Genomic DNA, 6000 nt, shown 5'->3' with positions numbered 1-6000 from the left:
CTGAACCTGTCCACCATCTCCGACCAACACCGGGACAACTCATACGACAGTTTGGTAATAAACTGCTGACACACCCGTTACAGAGACCTCCTCCCCTTCGAGAACCCTCCACCACGGACCACCGTTCGTCACCACAATCGGCTTGTTCCAATCAAAGCTCGTGCAGACGGATATAGGAACACTCCTGTACCTACCACTGTGAACGTCATAAACAGTGCACAGCTCAGTAAGTAAACAACTCAGTTTTACGTTAGTCAGGCTATGTGGTATGTAAATAACTGTATCATCGTAAGTATTCATCACTTAATTTTCATCTTGGTGTTTTAAGTGTAAACCACAGTAGCTATTCTGTGAACATTCCTGTACATCTGCCACCCCTCTCGATGTACCTCACTCACGTGCTTATCTAAAGCGTGGAAATACCCAGCCTTGATCCCAAGCTCTTTCATGATTAGTTAACTAGTTACTATCATGACCCAGTCCTGTATTATCTGTGATACCTCAACTGTGTTTACATTTAGCCGAATGGCTGCCGAAATTCAACAAACAGTTATTGATTCCTTCATTCATTTATACACACACACACACACACATATATATATATATATATATATATATATATATATATATATATATATATATATATATATATATATATATATGTATATATATATTGTATCCATTTCTTTCTGTATGCAATTCTTTTTTTGTGTTAGTGTAGCGTGCCCTGCAACCAGGGTTCGACATTATGAAATATTTATTCTCGCAATGTCAACTACATTTCATTTTGTTTGTTACAACTCTCCGCAAATTCTGCCTTCTATGTTGAGGACGATCACTAGAATATTCATTTTCTTTGCAAAAATTCGTTCTGAACTCAACACACTCCTGTAAATAAATTAAGATTCAGCAAACCAAGTTCCCAGATGTAGACGTTGCACATCACCGCTGGCCAATATCTGACCTTAAAAACATGTGTGTTAAATTCAGTTAAAAAACATTCATGGCACTTCAAGTGACTGTAACTGGCGCTACAAGTCACATCTATGTTTTACTCTGCAGTGTTACATCATAACAAACCAGTCTAACACTTGACTAATATTCATTTATACAATATGTTAACTACATAGAACAAAATTGCCATGTTATTTTCGTTAGGAAGTTATCATACGTAATTCAGAGATGGTCATGAGTGTATTTATCTGTTGATGGTCATGAGTGTATTTATCTGTTGATGGTCATGAGTGTATTTATCTGTTAATGGTCATGAGTGTATCTATCTGTTGATGTTCATGAGTGTATTTATCTAGCGATGGTCATGACTGCAAATATGTCTTGATGATCACAAATGCATATATATTGATGGCCATGACTGTATATATGTATTGAGGTTCATGAGTTTTTATGAAATGATGGTTCTAAGTATAAAAGTATTGATGGTCAAGTATTCTTATGTGTTGATGGTCATGAATGTATATGTGTTTGGTCATATACATTTACGTATTGATGGTGAATACTACGTATGAATTCTGTTGATGTGTACTACCTTGGTGAGTTGTGTAAGATAACACTGCTGGTGACACAAGCCGCATTATTATGATAGTCTGTAAGTCCTGTGTCATCCCAAGCCATTTATCCGCATGTTACGTAAACATTAACTTTACCAACACTCCCCATTTTCTTTTTACGTTAAAACTAAACAAAACTACAGTGTTGTTATGTTTCCACACTTATTACATCCTTGAGAGAAAAAACACAATCTTCTCCCTTTTTTATTTACTGGGAACGCCCTACCAGCTGTACTGCCTGGTAAAAGGATATAAACAAAGTGCCTAATTTCAAGCCACATATTGTCTCAAAATCGTTACAACATTGTCAGCCAGGCCTTGCTCGTGAGTGCCTCTGCCACGCATGGTAGGATGCCTATATCTCGATACTTCGCACGAACACAAAAATGAAAAAATTCAGCTTTTATAAAACTGCTTTCTGTTCGATGTGGGTGTGAACGATGTTCCAGGTGCAGGAGAACATCTGACCTGATACGTGAACACAGCGACACTTGAGCCTTGCACTATACTGTAGTCGCGATGTCAAACTTTCATCTGCTACCCTAATCCTGTCACCACACTCTGTCTCACCACACTACTAAAACTCCACTAGTTTCTTTAATCCACAACAGAGCCCACCCGGTGTGACCTGACGGTCCATCCCACAGCAGAATGTACCTACCTCCCCCATCCCAGCAAAACTCTCCGGCGGTCATCATATTTCTATCATCCACTTCTATCCCTTCATCTTCCCCATCACTTATTACATTGTCCTCACCCTACCACATCCTCTAGCCACTTTCCCAGCCTCACCTCTGTTCACGCAACACACTACCTCCTCCACTGTCTCTAGCCATCTCCATCTCACTCCGGCACACTAGCATCACGGGAGATAATGATATATATTGTCAACGTACACTGGACTGATGCAACGTACACTGGACTGATGCAACGTACACTGGACTGATGGTGAAGCCTCAGCCGAGGATGTACCAGTTGATGACGGCATATGTCACCAGTCATTACCCCACACATGGCTTGCCATGGCACCTCACTGTCGCCCACACTATAACATGGCTCATTATGATCTTGTTTACCTTAATGATTTCCCAAGAAAAAAGATAACATTAGCCATATGTTTATCTTCATAACCTCTATGTTTACGGTAATTGCTCAATTCTGAGGTCAAGTATTCCTGGAGACAACAGTGCCTGATGCAAACCCAATACGAAGGACCGTAATTTGCCTCCGTATTTCTGAATGTGTGGGTTATATGCGGTGTGGAAAACGAGCCGCCAAAAAAAAAATGTGCAGCCAAATTAGACAAGAATGCATTTAAGTGGATTATAAACCAAATAAATGAGACAGAATTGCGTTTAGGTGAGACAGGGATGCATTACAAGTGTGATAAATGCCAGGTGGTGACGCTCAGTCTGCTGCGTCCTCCGTCATGGGATCCACCCAAATTGCTTCTAATGGAATATGAAGTAAGATATACGCTCCCGCAGGCTTTATTGCGTTATATATTAGGGTGGGAATCCTATGTGAAGTTTGCTTACCGGCAGCAGCCAGAGAATATGGGACCTGTCATGTTCAGGAGGGTGTCTGGCATGAGCCTTCTCCATAGCCATCGTGGTCAGCAATGTTCACTCATGCAAGTTGGGTGGGATTTTGTATCTTTCTAGGAAAATATTCTTGCTAAGCATTTGTCTGTCCATTGATTTATCTATCTGTATATATATATATATATATATATATATATATATATATATATATATATATATATATATATATATATATATATATATATATATATCTATATATATATATATATATATATATATATATATATGCCTTCATTCCCAACTCCATGGAATGGATCAAACACATACAGCCTCTGAAGTCACTTGTACACCTCCTGACCCTATGCCCAGTGCGTTAATGTGAAACATAAATCCCTACTTTTGAAATGCATTTCCTCTTTTTTCTACTTTCAGACTACGATGATTAATGAAGTGCGACCAATGTTGTCATCCGCTCCTCCTCACTATACGAGATACTTACTTTGTATACGATCCCCAGTTTTCATTCTGACAACTTCATCTAAAATATCTCCAGCCCTCATGACCTACCTCACCATATCTGTCCATCTGTCCACTGTCTCCCTCTTCTCCTTGTGCCTTTGCCTTTACCGTTATATATCATCTTGACCAATACCTTCCATACATTTTATTTGGTCATATCATCCTGAAAAGCTTTCATTAGCTTAGTGTGAATGTGTAATATGAAGAGGTACCTTTTTATAAGCATGGACTCGTATACTTCCTTCTAACTCATTGGGTGTGGTGGGTCCTTCTGAAAGTCATTCTCACATACTTACAGTTTCCATTGAAGCTGATGTTCATTAATTACTGTAGCATTTACATGAAGAATATCGTCTGCCTTAATCAGTGATTAGATTGTTTCTTTATAATTGATTGGCATAGCAATAGTCTCGAGTTGTCATAGTCGTTGAAAATGAATTATGAAAAGGGTGGAAAATAGATTAATGAGTAAGTGAATAAAACAGAACATCTTTCTGGGTCAACAGCTTACGACATTTGTGCAATTGTGAAAGAAAATAAAAAAAAGATGACAGAGGTTACCGAACACACTACCTCAGCCACAAATCGTAGTCTGGGACGATGGTGTCGACATGTATGGCTGTGACCCCTCGATAACTGGTCTGCATTCCTCTGCCACGGTGTGTAACCGCTGCCTCTGTGGACAGAGATGGGAATTCGATTGTCCCTGTCATGTCGTATTGCTTCGGGGATGCATCTTTTTACTTTTATTTCTATCCCAATTGACCGAGGCAAGCACTACAGATGGTTGATACGCCAGTGGACATCATTATGTACAGATATACGAGTGTTGATGGAGAAGATTATGGTCGACCTGGCGAACTGGAGTGTAATATCAAGTCACAGTGGACAGTTGTTGGGTTTGTGGACACAACCCGAGTGTGTCTACCTGCTTGAAATGTTTTTGAGTTCTTTTAATGTACACGGAGCACTGCTGGTCACACAGCATTACTGTGAAGAACGTTATTGTCTGACGGTTTTGCAATGGGTAACAACACATATAGTTCCATAGTTGACTGTGTATCATCATAACACAGAAGAAACACTATCTATGAACTGAAGTTACCGCGCGGTGAGACTTGCAGGATGTGAAATCTTTGTTGCAGTTGAGGCTGATCAATATTCTTCAGTGGTATTATTGGTTCAGGACGCTGAAGACATGCCCGAATCCGTCCCAGTTGGACGACAAACGGCACATTGTATCATTTCCACAGAGAAATTATATAAAAAATAGAAAATCGGGAAGTTAGAAGTGTTACTGTGAGTATCTTCCGTAACAACAAATTTCATTTATAGCTGTAAAGTTCACAAACAAATTACAGTGGTTTATCATACGTTGAAACTATACGCTACCTTTAATGTTTCCACTACAAACTAGTTAACAATAACTTATTCTTTCTATAAAACCTCAAGATCATTAGCCACAAGAAGATACAAATACCGCAAGTACTTTATTACCATCATCATTATTCATGTATTTAGTTATCATTTATTGTGTTATGTGAACATGAGTTTTCATGTTACTGGTGAAGAGTGGAGGAGATGACCCATTAACGATCACATTCAGAACTTACTTTCCTCTGCTGATCTGCTCAGAGTCATAACTTCACCTCAGATACCCGTATATATAATAATACTGACCTTGGTACTACTGACATGCGCAGACCCACGTGTATACATTAGACATTACATTCCTCATCTTTCATTTTACTTCTCTCTATCTATCTCATCCCTCAGTCTTATTCTCTATCTATCTATTATCTTCGTCATTTTCCATGTTTCACTAGCACGTATAATGCTTATCAACTATCATAAATGGAGACTTTAGTCACGATAAATTGTCAACATCAGTTTGTGTGCAGAAAATTACAAACTATTTATCATCATTCTGGAGACGAGTGGTGGACGCCAAGCCTAAGTGGCAGCACATAATGTGTTTAGGAATTTTACATATTTTTCTGGTAAAAAGGATTTGCTGCCGTGTTCATCATTAACTACACTCAATCTTACTTTCTTGTCATATCCATCTGACGTGTTATTCTGCTATAAGTTTTGTAAGAATCATATATATATATATATATATATATATATATATATATATATATATATATATATATATATATATATATATATATATATATATATATTTGTATATATATATATATATATATATATATATATATATATTTATATATTTTTCTTTTCTTTCAAACTATTCGCCATTTCCCGCATTAGCGAGGTAGCGTTAAGAACAGAGGACTGGGCCTTTGAGGGACTACCGTCACCTGGCCCAATTCTCTGTTCCTTCTTTTGGAAAATTAAAAAAAAAA

The sequence above is a fragment of the Panulirus ornatus genome, chromosome 20 (genome assembly GCF_036320965.1).
Source record: "Panulirus ornatus isolate Po-2019 chromosome 20, ASM3632096v1, whole genome shotgun sequence".
NCBI classification, from domain to species: domain Eukaryota; kingdom Metazoa; phylum Arthropoda; class Malacostraca; order Decapoda; family Palinuridae; genus Panulirus; species Panulirus ornatus.
This window is presented reverse-complemented; position numbering follows the sequence as displayed.